General features: G+C 41.3%; 1 long non-coding RNA gene across 1 annotated transcript in view; it reads left to right on the top strand.

Annotated features, from left to right (window-relative positions):
* Positions 1-485: 485 nt before the first annotated feature.
* LOC107183907 overlaps positions 486-12,934 on the top strand; it is a 30,191-nt gene continuing 17,742 nt past the window's right edge. Inside the window, exon 1 of the long non-coding RNA XR_001514729.1 lies at positions 486-11,853. This is a non-coding gene — a long non-coding RNA (uncharacterized LOC107183907). The remainder of the gene's footprint in view (positions 11,854-12,934) is intronic.

The following is a 12,934-nucleotide window of genomic DNA, read 5'->3' as shown; positions in this document are numbered from 1 at the left end:
GCAGTTTGGATTTCTTCCTAATTGTTAACTTGTAGCAAAGTTAACAATTCCTTCACTTTACCGGGGTTGTTTTCTCCGGGTTCTCTTCTGAGGCAGATTAAATGTTGGCTGAGACCAGAGCTCAGGAGGCTGTAAAGTCAAAACTTAGTGCATTTTGGTCCACAAAAGCAGCCACTAGCAAAAAATTATATTTGAAGAGGTGCCGCGTTGAATAACGGGGAGAGGGGCGGGGGAGGGGGGGTGTTGCACGTGCTCTTTATAAAATAGCATCCTCCTATCCTTTCATGTAAGAACATTTATTCAATTGTTGAAAGGCCAAAAAACATGGCAAAAATCTTAAAATAGCAATGACATTAAACTTTTATTTTACTATCGGGAACATCACTTTCAAAAAATCCTGATTGCAAAACATTTGTAATTGCTCTTACAAAGAAAACAAATATGAAAATTGCCTCCTTTGCCCAAGTACATTTTTTTTTTTAGTCTTTTGTGTCTATTTTTTTTTAAGCAAGATTTTTTTTTTGTCATTCTTTCCCATCTTTTCTAACTTCAGGGGTTGGGGGGGTGCTGTTGTCTTTACCAGATGATTTAAAATCCTCACCATTTTCCAACTAGACCTGGGGGTCGAATAAGCCCTTGCTTTCAAACTGTCTTCAGGCTGTGTGTATGACAGGCATTGGCTGATCTGCTGATGCCCATTCGACAGGCACTGTTGAGCTAAAGTGGTGTGACGGCACAGTTTTGTTAAGCTGTGAACAAAGGGCTGGAGATGCCTCCCTGGCATCGTCCATGTGCATATTGGCCTTGTCACAGTTTTGCTTGATTTAATGCTCTGTTTATTCCTAGATATTAAAACTTAAATTCCAAACAATATGTTTTCAGAGACTACATACCAACTTGATTGTGAAAGCTTGAACTTTGAAGACCCTAGGGTGCATTTGCTCTTCTAGTTTCCACGTAGCCCACGTGAAAACGCAGCTTTGGAAATAACTAGATTGCCAGTAGCCTCTTAACTGTTATCCATTTAAGAAAGGGATTCTAGTCTTAAAAAGTCTTATTAGGGTAAAAGATTTATTTTTCTTTGATCACGGTTGAAAGTCATTATTTGTTTCCAACAGTGGATTCTCCCGTAAATTCCTCAGGAAAAGTTACCTTGTGTGTATACAATCTGGGTAGACTTTTAAAAACAAATATTTTAGAAAGATATATTATCAAAAAAAAGATATTCAGTTCTTAAAGAAACCATTTATAAATACCTATGAGGGTACACACATTGCTGCTTCTAGAGGGGTGGGGGGAGAATCAAAGAGGTTTATGTTAAAGTAAGCCCTATGGAAGAGAAAGAAGAATTAAGATTGAGGCCCCCAAATAAAATAATTGTTATAAAAATCCCTGTTCCACTGACAAGAGCTAGTTTGTCCAAAGAAAACTGAAGTTGATACTAAATGTAGCTCCCAGTGTCCCGTCGAATGTGTCCTGAGCTTTATCTGTGCCCTGGGTTTTTTGTTCCCCCTCTGCCCCTTTTTCTTCCCTTCAGGTTTGCTTCAAGTGTTTGCTGAGAGATTAGTTAGCAAGTTTATACTGAGGAGGTAGCCATGGGAAGCAGCTCTCCCCTTGCAGGAACGCACAGTGGGTCAGAGCGTGAAGATGCTGGGAGCTAAGGCTGACTGAGGCCCGGGATCAGGTACTTTATTTTCTCTCTGAGACAACCACTCACAGAAAGGCTTGTGGAATGACATCTCGTCCCAGCAGGAGCACAGATGCTACCCCTTTTAGAAACTTCCAAACAAGCATTATTGCAGGAACAACTTTATGAAAAAAAAAATCTCTTTAAGTCTATTGCCAGCACACTCCCTTTTCATTATGTAAAGAGGCTATAATTTGAGATATTCAGGGTTATTTTTACCTCCATTCATAAAACAACTTCTTTCTGGAGAGCTGTAATGGGGAAGGTGAGGAAGGTGGCGAAGGAGCGGAAAATAGCAGCATGAAACAAAGTATTTCTGCTACTCACCAGTGAGACTGCACAAAAAAATCTGAAATTGAATCTCTAGGGTAAAACACATACACATTTTCACCTGCCCTAAGCATAATTCTTAGCAAGGACAGTTTTACTAACTGAAATGAATTGCCTTTTTTTTAGAGTAGTAGTTTTACTCAATGTTCATTTATAGCAAATAATTCTCACAGCCAGAAAGGGTGACACAGGTAGGGGTGACAAGGAAAGATCAAGCTTTTATTGCTGGTTTTTGTATAACATCACATGTGGAAAAGGCACACCTGCTTACAAGATACTCTGTGGCCTGTTCTCTTTAAGTTTCATGAGAGGTTTCTGTGTCCAGTCCCACTGGTGTGACCCAGATTTAGACACACAAATCTCCAACCTGGCAAAGAATAGACCTTTAATATATTAATAGGACAGATTTTTACTTAATATATGAAATGAATCTTGGCACTAGTCTGAAGGTCCCTATGAATACTTTGTTAGCATCTGTTTATAAAGGAGACACATAGAAGTTGCCCCTAATGGTCCTCCTGCCCCAACCCCCAGCTGAACATTATCTGTTTTGTCGCCAGCTCATAATGTCCTATCCGTAAATTGCTCTAAGTGAAGCTGTATCCTAGCTATGTTTTATAACAAACACAGGGCTAGGACCAACATGACTTCTCACCTTTTAATGAACTGCCCTAGTTCAGGATCTTCTAAGAAATGAAGTACAAAAAGGAGCAAAGTGGAGATGAAGATATCTCATAAATAGTTTCCTTTGAACATGCACAGTTGCTTACATGGCCTTTCCCCCTTTTTTCCAGGCTAGCAGAAATGGCCTAGCCCAGGGCTCATCCAAGAGAGCACCCTTCAGAGTTGTTCATTGGATGATTTGAGGGAGGCTCCAGCCCTAGGATACCAATGAAGTGTATTTACTGAGAACTTTCGTACAAGTGGGAGCGGGTGTGGTGTGAGTACAGGGCATTCTTGAAGGAATGTCTAATTCCTGCGAGAATAATAAGGCCTTCTGGCCATTCTTCAGCAAGAGGTTTCAAGGAAACAGAGAGGGGTGGCTGTGGTTTCCCCCATCCCACCCCTGGCCCAGTGAGGAACAAGGTCTGCTTCATGTACATAAGATCTTTGAATGTCTCTGCCACGAGGTAGGGCTTGGGCGATCAGTATCTGCAAGCTGGGAGCATGAAGGTGATCTCATTGTATCACAGTGTAGAGATGAGATAGGCTAGAGCTACAGCACATCAGTGCATTGTGCCCGGGTGGCTGGAACGATCCTCTCATTTCCAAAGCAGCCACTCTTTTATTTTCCATCATTGTTCCCTTACCTCACTTGTGTGCTTCTTGTGATATGGATCTGACTGAGTCGTGCAAGCTTCAGACTTGCCAGCCCCCAGCTCCCAGGCCTAGTACAGAGTCATTCATAAACTTACCGTATTAGACTATCAGATCGAAACCCAGGATCTCTACGAGTGGTGGCATTGGAAAGCCCATTGTTTTGATTATCATTTCATCAGCCCCAACTGATACTAGTCTGCTCAAGGAAAACATACGTCGGTTACAGTTGATTTTCAGATTCCAAAATGGTGCTGCAAAGCCGGTGCGTCTCTAATTATATTTTATGCTAGGCTGTGCAATACCAAAATATACGCCACAGCAATCAGGGAGTGAACAGTATCAATCAATTTGTAAACAGATGAAGTCACTCATTCCCAAACTGGTTTTCCAAAAACAATTACTAAATTACAATAGGAAAAAAATTGTACAGTTACTGTATTTGTGTGCTGTGTTACAATCAACATACCAGGGAAACAAAACAATTTAATGCAGAAAAATCATCATTCATCTACATTATAATTGCTTCTTTTTCACATCTACAGGGCGGTTAATTAAAATTGTGATTAAATGCGGTCGCGCTGCCTAAGATGTCTTGCCCAAAACAGGTGGTACAGAATTTAAAAGTAAAAAAAATGTAATTAGCATTGGAAATTGAGAAATTGCCTGTAAGAATCAGTGTTAATTTCAGTCAGTGATGAGGTAATTTATAAATGAATGCAGTGGAGGCTGTGCAAATGCACAATTGCCTTCCTTGCCATTCTTAGCATTCTCAGCATGCAGGTGAAAATGTTTTCAAAATATTGAGGTAATTTGAAAATCAATCCATGCATTCTGTATCTTTTTTCTCCCGTTTGTACCAAATGCTGAACAAATGCTGCCATAGATGGCACGATCCATCAGTTGTTTTATTTTCTAAAAGCAATGCTACAGTTATTTCAGACCTAGATCAAGAAATATAATGACAGAAATTACAGACCTCAAATTGTTACAAGGGTCAAAATTGTACACCTGAAATTCTGACTAATGTGAATTTGCTTTGCTGCACGGCACCACATCAATAAAATAGGGACCTGGAGGGAACTATTCTCAGAAACAGACAGAAAGACTCTTAACCAATCCAAAAAATGCATGAGGTTTTATTTTTAAAGTTTAAGGAAGACCTTGAGAATTATAATATGGCTGATCTTTTCCTTAGGATCTTTAATTTTTATTATTCTACCTATAAATCCTTGAAAACCAGTTAATAAGGTATCATTAGAAATATTTTTTTTCAGAAGTGAACTCTGCTTATTAATAGAATCTCTCTTTTTTAACAAAGATGCAACTTCTTAACCAAATATTATGCCATCCGTGTCCTATATTTCAGGCATTCTCTTGGCACATGAGTAAATTTATAGTTTAGGTACTATTTAAAAATTTATTTTTATTTACAGTATTACTAAAATAGAACCACTAGGCTTTTAAAATCTCCTTTTCATGGAGGAAATTGAACTTGTATGTCCTTATCTTGACCATCTGAGCAATATACATTTAAAATATTTTCATGATGGAGGAAAATATGGGGTTTAAGTATCTGGCTGCAGTGGTGCTAAAGAGACTTCTTGGGACTTTAAAGCATTCTCTCCACAGAAAGTCCATCCTAAGAATATGTTAGCTGTTACGGATTAATAATCAGAGTTGAAAATGTAAAATATTCTGCATGATCTGCATGATTGTTTGCTGTGTGAGGCAGACATCCATGATTTCCCTGTGAAGACATACTTGGGTCAGACACCTGCACGCTGACAATGCGGGGAGAGAGACGAAACAGCGGGAGCAGCCTTCTTCCCTGACAGTATCTTCGCATCCTCTGGGGTCAGGCCGGGTGCCAGGCCTTCCCCTGGACCTTTCCTCCTTACTCTGGGGATACAAGTGAACTGCGCAGTTTCGAGGTGACAACTCGGCCAGTTGTTCCAAGTGGCATGCCGTCATTTCTCCTGCCTCTCAATCTGTTTTCCATTTAATATTACAAGTAGAAATAAAAGGAGACCTATAAATGGAGGAAACTGAGAGGTCACCAGTTAACTTCACGATCCCTCGCCTTTCACCAGCTCCTTACCCCCCACCAACTGCGATTAGGACGATTTCATCTTCCAGCAGTCAGTCCACCTTTGGGGAGGGAGAGTGCACACTTCATCAGGGAATGGCTTCCTGGATTCCCTTATGGACCCGTGAACATGAGATCTGCGGCCACATGGGCCTTGGCTCAGATTTCAGGAGAGCGGTGAGACGGGGGAGGTACGACTTCACCCTCCAGGCTGCGCTGGTTCTGGGTTTACAAGGGGTCACCAAGGTTAGAGAATCACAGATGTCAATAGAGCTCCTGGCCCTACCCCTTAAAAAATTTGCAGTAGAAATCTTCTTACCGCTTCACATGTAGTTCTTAGTCCTCTGGAAGCGAGCAGGGCAACACGATGCGGGGTTCTTTGCTAGGGAGATTTCACCCATGTTATGTCAAATGATTGACAGAGGCAATGCCTTTATACACGCTCCCTCCCCCAGGTGTCTTCTCCAACTCTTACAGCAGCATCAGGACGCTCAGAAAAGGTCTGACTATGTGGCTCTACTAGCACTGGATTGGCCAGCAATTTGGTATTTTGAGTCCTCTTTCTTTTCAAAGTTTCCATGCGCGCTTACTTGATTTATTCTGCTATTGCTAGAAGCAGCACCTCTTTGGAGCTGAAGGCAGGTTTGTGGAAGAAAAAGGCATATTTTCTTTTCCCCCTCAGGGCTTCTTTCACCTTCATTCTTAAGAGTGATCTGAGCATTGCATTAGAAGAAAGGATTTTTTTTTTCTTGTTGCAAAAATAATTGACAAGTATGCCACCAGGTCCTTCTTGCGATTCCGGTATTTCAGCAGAAAATTGCAGTGTTTACTCATTCCTCATTAATTGAGCACTTACTACATGCAGGCACTGTTCTTGAGGCTGCTGATCAAAAAATGAATGGTGGAGCCTGGGCCACTGAGGAGTTTGCTGCCTAGTGGGAAAGCGGGGGTGAAGAAATGAGGAAAATGTGATAAGTGCTATAAAAACACACCTGTGAGTAGAGAGTGCAGAAGATGTTGCATCTAGATTTGGGAGAAGGCGGTGAGGCAGACTTCCTGGAGGAAGTGGCTTTTAAGGAGACTATGGTCTCATGACTTGGATATTACCAGTGGTGTGAGGGAAGGGCTGGGACAGGCATTGGAGGAGGGAAAGGGAGAACAGCTCAGCTATCGTCAGCCAACAGAAATGTCTGACCATAGGGCACGTGCAGGAGGATGTGATCCATTGAGTCTGCAAAGGTGGCCTGGGAGTAGAAGAATGTCCTGTCCCATATTTCTGGCTCTTATCCAGTAAACAGGTGATGATGAGCATGCGAATCCTTTTTAAAGAAGAAGAATGACATAATCATATTTGTGTTCCAGCAAAATGTCTCTGGCAAGTGTATGAAAGCTAATGTTATCTAACATTTATTGAGTACTTATAATGTGCTAAGAATTTTGTCTGTGTCATCTGATGTTGCCCTAACAACGATTCTATCAAATAAATAATACGATGATTGTAACACACTTTTTACAGATGAGGAAATGGAGGCTTAGGAAAAGCACGAGGCCAGAGTCAGGAAGAAAGTTTATGGTTAAATGTTACTGGAATCGTGGAATTTCCAGAATTAACAAGTAACTCTGGAAAGACATTTGGAAAGGGAAACCCAGCATTTGAAAAAGAGTTAAAGTGAGGTGGTTTGGTTCCCTTTTCTCTGGGTGAGTGGTGAGATGAAGTGGGGACTAAGGTTTTTTTTTAATCCTTAAAATTCTTCATTTCATTCATTACTGTGTCAGTTTGAAAAAGAAAATGAAAAACGATTCTTGATCCTCAAGAAATGGATACTAGAATGTGTAGCTCTTTGGGAGTTTGGACAGAGATGGTTAACAGACAGCCCTTCAAAACAGTGGAGTTTAGTAAACCTGGAACACTGGCCTTGCTGATTTATTTCATGACAGTAGGGCCTTCTTCGGCCTTATGAGGAAGCAAATGAAAATAATCCCTTTGCGATGACTATTTTCCTTCCTTTACTGAATTAACTCTTCCATCGCCTAAGACTCACAATCCTCCAACTTCCGAATTCTCCACACTGCCTTATCTCTGCCATCCCACGGCAAGCCCTAAAGCTGCTAACATTTTGTAACAACTATGTGACAAATCGTTGTGCTTTTATTCATGTCGGACATTTTTGCCAGGCTTGCTTGTTGTGTTTTCTGTTTGGCTGTGTCCTGGGACCAAAGGTGCCTGCCTTTGTACAGCATGTCAAATCTGGTTAACATGCAGCCATTTATCTTCAAAACCACCCTGCACAATGGCAGCAGTGGGCCAGGCCACAGGGCTCCCAGCACAACCCAATTTTTTAGACCATCTTTTCTGCATGTGGGGAGCACGTTGGGCAGCAGACAAGATGTTTTGTGATTTGGGGAATCTCTTAGAGACAAATTGTAGAGAGCAAGTGCAGTGTAGCCGGACTGCTGGGTGCCCAGTGAAGTGAGGAAAATCAGATACAGCACAGGCTGAAAGAATGAAGCGGGAATTCATATCTCTGTGCAGAACATGCACAGTACTTTGCTCACACAGAGTTCACACATAGACAAAAGCATGTTTGCTTGTGGGCTATTTGCAGGGAGGCCATAGGCCCAGCCTGTGGGTATGTTCGCACCTGAGCCTCCTCTGTGCATTTTGTACTGGTGAGGGTGTCCACACGTGAACATGTACATATGCCTGTGTGGGAAGACAATTTGCTGGTACAGATTTAAGACATGAGCAAGACCTTCTGGTTCACTGAGGCGTTTCTCTCCCAGTGTATTAGAAGCAGAATCTTTGTGTTTTCTGCGGCTGTTTCAATAGAGGACTCTGTGTGTGTTTAAAGAAGACGCAGAGCCAGGGACTGTCAAGTGCTACAATGCAAAATACGGAGGACTTTCTTTCTATAAAGCCCCTGCAAACTTTATAACCCAATTCGCCCTGGGTTTTCGTTTCTCAGTTCTTTTAAGGTATCTAGGGGATGATTTGCCCTTAAATAACTAATTATCAACAAAGGAGCACAGACAGCCTTAAAAAAAAAACCCGTGATAAACCGTCATGAACTAGTTTAACTGAAATGAAGGAACTTGCTTCCTTGGATGAGTTAAAGGACTGCACATAGCAAAACCATGTGATTTAAATGAATGGTTAGCAACTGTAAATAGTAAACATAAACACATACATATCACATTTATACACATACGCGCGTTTGTGTGTGCACATACACTGAGGTTGCTTGAAGGAACAGGCAGTTTTTCTTTCCCTCTGTCTTTCTCTCCCCACCCCCCGCCCCTTTTTTTTCTTTTTGAGTAAAGGACCCAAGAGATTGCCTTTCACTTTGAAAACAATCTCTAATATCAGGAAAATGCGCTGTTTGTTTATGCGTACATAATGCAAGTTTGTCCGCCTGGGAGCTGCAGCAAATGGGAGAAGTATGCATGGATTTCACAGGTAACAGGATTACGTGGGCACATAATTGATCCATTTGGAGAAAAAAAATGACAGTGCTCTAAAGATGCCTAGGCTTTGGAGATGGAGTTTATGAAACAGGCATTTGTAAATTCAAAAGAATCAATATGTCAATTTTATTACATCTCAGAACCAGCTGGGCATTAAAGGAACAGTAGCCTTAAAAAAAAAATTGCAGCTGCGTATTCCCACATTGTTTACCTTTCTTAAAGGGCTTGGACTTTAAGGAAATGAACTCAGAAATGTCTGCCTTTTCAGAAATTAATTTACATTGTCAAAAAAGAACAATAACTGAGTAATTTCTGAGTTTTTAACCTAACCATTTGGTTAAAATGTCTGACAATCATTACAATTAATGCCTATTAATAGATATAGGTAATAAGCAGCATAGTAGCTCTCACACAGGCTGCATAGAGTCACAGATTCATTAGAATTCATATCTGCATTGTGCTTTTCAACAAAGTTTAGATTTTACCTCTTCACTGATCTGAGGACATAATTTAAGAGCTAAGCTTCGGATGTCCCACAGAATTCTGTCTGTGCAAGTGGTAAATAGTCCTGTTTTATTAGAGTTTTTGACAATTCAAAAAGACCAAGTTATTTTAAATGAAGTTCATAGATAACAGGATTTGGACAAGAGCCATAACACACGTTCATGGGATGTGAAGTCAAGATTTTTTTAAAGGTCCCCAAAGAGCTTACACAACTCAGGGTGAAATTTAGGAGCTATTAACTGGTCCACTTGTAGATGAAATGGTACTTCCTTTCACACCCCTACTGTGTGCTGTAGGAGAATACCTCCAAGGTGAGCCGCTATTTCATGTCCACGTCTTCACTCCCTAGACTCCTGTCCCAAGAACATCCCTAGATCCATTCACTTAAAATGAATGGAGCCCGGTCTTCCTCTTCCTCTCTCCCCAGGAGTGAGGAATTCAATATCATGAGGAAAAAATCACACACAACACACACACACACACACACACACACACACACACAACAAACACAGCATTCAGACACAAACAAATCTGTGTCCGAATTCTGATTCTGCCACTAGTTTCCCGGTGGCCCTGAATGTGTTTTAGCCTCTCTGAGCTTCAGTTCATAATGCTGAAAGTAGGGACCAACACTCACTACAGGATGATTGGGAGTGTTGAACAAAATTCTAAGGGCAGTATCTGGAGCTATATTCAATAAATTCTGATTATTAATATTTCCTGGTGAGTCTAATCAGGCTACCAGGAATTCTATGATAGAGCTACTTCAGTCTCCGGGCCATGCTGCAACCCTCTTGAGAAGAGGAAACCATGACCATCAGCTGAGGTATTCATTCCTTTTCAATTCTTTAGGAGTTTTAAAAAAACAAAAAAGGAAAAGAAATAGTCAAGGTGCTTGGCATGGTCTCATACCTCTGCCTTTCCAGGAAGTGGACGTGGTACTTTTCCTTATAGGAGCAATGCCCTCTAACAAAATCCCCCTATATTCTGGGCTGACCTTTATCACAGCACTTACAATACCTGGTTCCTATTTGTCTTCTCACACATGTAGATGCTTTGAGGACAGTCTTGTCCATCCCGTTGTGACCAGTGACTAGCGCAGTGTGTTTTGATAAAGCGAGACTATACTTAGTAGGAAGACAAATCCATTCTACTGAAAATGAATAGGGCAGGTACATTAAAGATGTAGTGCATATGAAGTCTAGGAAAAAGCTTTGGATAACTTATGTTAGGCCCCCTACTACCCTATAAACAATATCTTAAACTCCACTTAGTGACAGCTATGCCATTTTGAATACTTGGGATTTTTTTTTTATTTCTTTTCTTTGGTTTTTCAGTTGTATTCAAATCAACTGGCTTTCCACCTTTCTCAATGATACCTGTAAGACCTGTGAGTCAGGGAGGCAGGCAGAAAGGCAGTGTGGGTGCTCAAGAGAGCTTAGGCTTTGGATAGCTGAACTCGCCTCTGGTTTCTACTTCACACCAGCCATGGGAACGGGAGCAAGTTGCTCAGCCCAACTGGGTCTCCATTTCTCCTGCGGCCTGTGTAACAGGGTCATTGTGAAGACATGCTGGAAATAGGTAAAGGACCCAGCACATAGTAGGTATTTAATGTTGCCTACTCTTCAACGTTTACTGCGTATTTACTTTGGGTTGGCACCCATAGGGCCTTCCCCCTTTGCTCCTCCTGTCAATCAACACTTACTCCACACCCCTGGTGGATCTTTCTTACCCCAGTTCCAAAGTTCCTTATGAGAGTTGGAACTCTCATATTTATTTATTTTTATTTATTTATTTATTTTTGCTCAAGGAAATGAGCGTGCAGAAGCATCTGGAATCACAACGACTGTTTCTGCCTGATCTGACTGCTCCTTTGTTCCCACCACCCTTTTCAGTGAACCATTTCGGTGTTTCTGTAAGGCTCCACCACCATTTTGCGCTTGGGTGTCTCAGATCTCTCTTCTTCCGTGATCCTTTGAAGATATCAGAAAAGAAGATGCATTCAGCCTCTTGACTTTATTTGTTTGCCACGCAACTATGTGGGTTGGTTAGTTAATAGAGCAGATTAAAGCACTTTGTTTGATTCTTCTTCAGCATACCAGAAATACATTCAAAACCCACAGCCACAGAATGTAAAGAAGATAGTCCAAATATAGTACTACATAATGAGGCTCCCTGTTGGTAGTATATAAAGCAGTTGAGAGTATAGCTTCAAATTCTAATGAAGATCATTTTAAATTTTGCACTGAATTGTGAATTTAAAATTCCCATGTTCTCCATAAGTCTCTGAAGAGGGGCATGTAAATACCATAAGTGAATTAATTACCGCCTGAAGTTGGTAAAGCATGTGTGAATCCAAACTTTATTCTTGAACTTGCACTTCTCTTCCCAAGGTTTTTTGAACCATTTCCTATATGCTGAGCTCTGAGTACCTATTCCACTGCCGAGGACATATAAAAAGGTATTTTTCTTTGCATGGATTAAATGTTTCAATCTCATAAAATCACCAGCACAACAGAGAGCCTCCCCAGTACCACACACGCGTATCACATGAAATTCATAAAGCAGATGAGATATTTATAATCAATTTTTTTAAATGTGAAAAAAATAACCTTAATTCTTGCCTCTCCTTTTTAATATCAACAGTATCAGTTTCAGAAGAAACAAAAGACTAAAGGGCGAGAATATCGTTCATGCTTGCTTATGTCCTGGTCATGTAAGGCGGGACCCCTGAAGTTACTGGACAACTTTTCCAACCTGACTCTTTGGAAGTAAACCCAAGAGACGGGGAAATAGTGCTGTGGTTAGCTCACTGATGGCGCCCACATGGCGCCCGCACCGGTTCCTTTCGAGACTCCATCATTTCCATGGAAGGGCCAGAGGCCCTGCCAATATCCGCACATCATTGGCATGATGGACCATAACGGCTTCTTCGGAGCCGTTCCGGTCTGTCGTGTCAATGCGTACTCGGGGAGCCCTCAGTGCACGGATCATTGACACGGCACCACATAACGGCTCCTTAGCTGCCATTATTGGGTATCAAGTCAATGCCCACTCGGGGAGCCTTTAGCCCACAGCCCTGCCCAGGCAGACACGTTCCGAATGCTAAAATTCCTTCGGAAAATTAGTCATTGCCCATGTGTGAGAGCTGTTTTCCATTTTGAATTTTAACCATTTTGAGGAAAGGGCGAGAAGGGAAAAGACCAGAATAGTCTGCAAAGGCCTTAAAATAAGGGTGCAAACGTTGGAAGGGTGGGGTGGGGTGGGCCTGTGAAGACGATGAACTTCTAATTTTTTCCTTTCCATGGCCTCATTTTATTGTGTCAGAGAGCTAGAAAGCACTTCACTTTCTTGGAGACTCTTTTTCAGGCAGGGTATAGCCCAGAAAACCCTTTTTATGGTTCAGATATAAATCCCAGAAAATATAGTGGAAACGATGACAGGCTCTCTAACTATAAAATAACAGTAATAGGTGTCATTATAATAATCTCGCAGAACTTCACACATCAAAAATATCACTTTTATGATGATCTCTGCAAGAG

The sequence above is a fragment of the Myotis davidii genome, unplaced genomic scaffold (assembly GCF_000327345.1).
Source record: "Myotis davidii unplaced genomic scaffold, ASM32734v1 scaffold560, whole genome shotgun sequence".
NCBI classification, from domain to species: domain Eukaryota; kingdom Metazoa; phylum Chordata; class Mammalia; order Chiroptera; family Vespertilionidae; genus Myotis; species Myotis davidii.
This window is presented reverse-complemented; position numbering and strand designations above follow the sequence as displayed.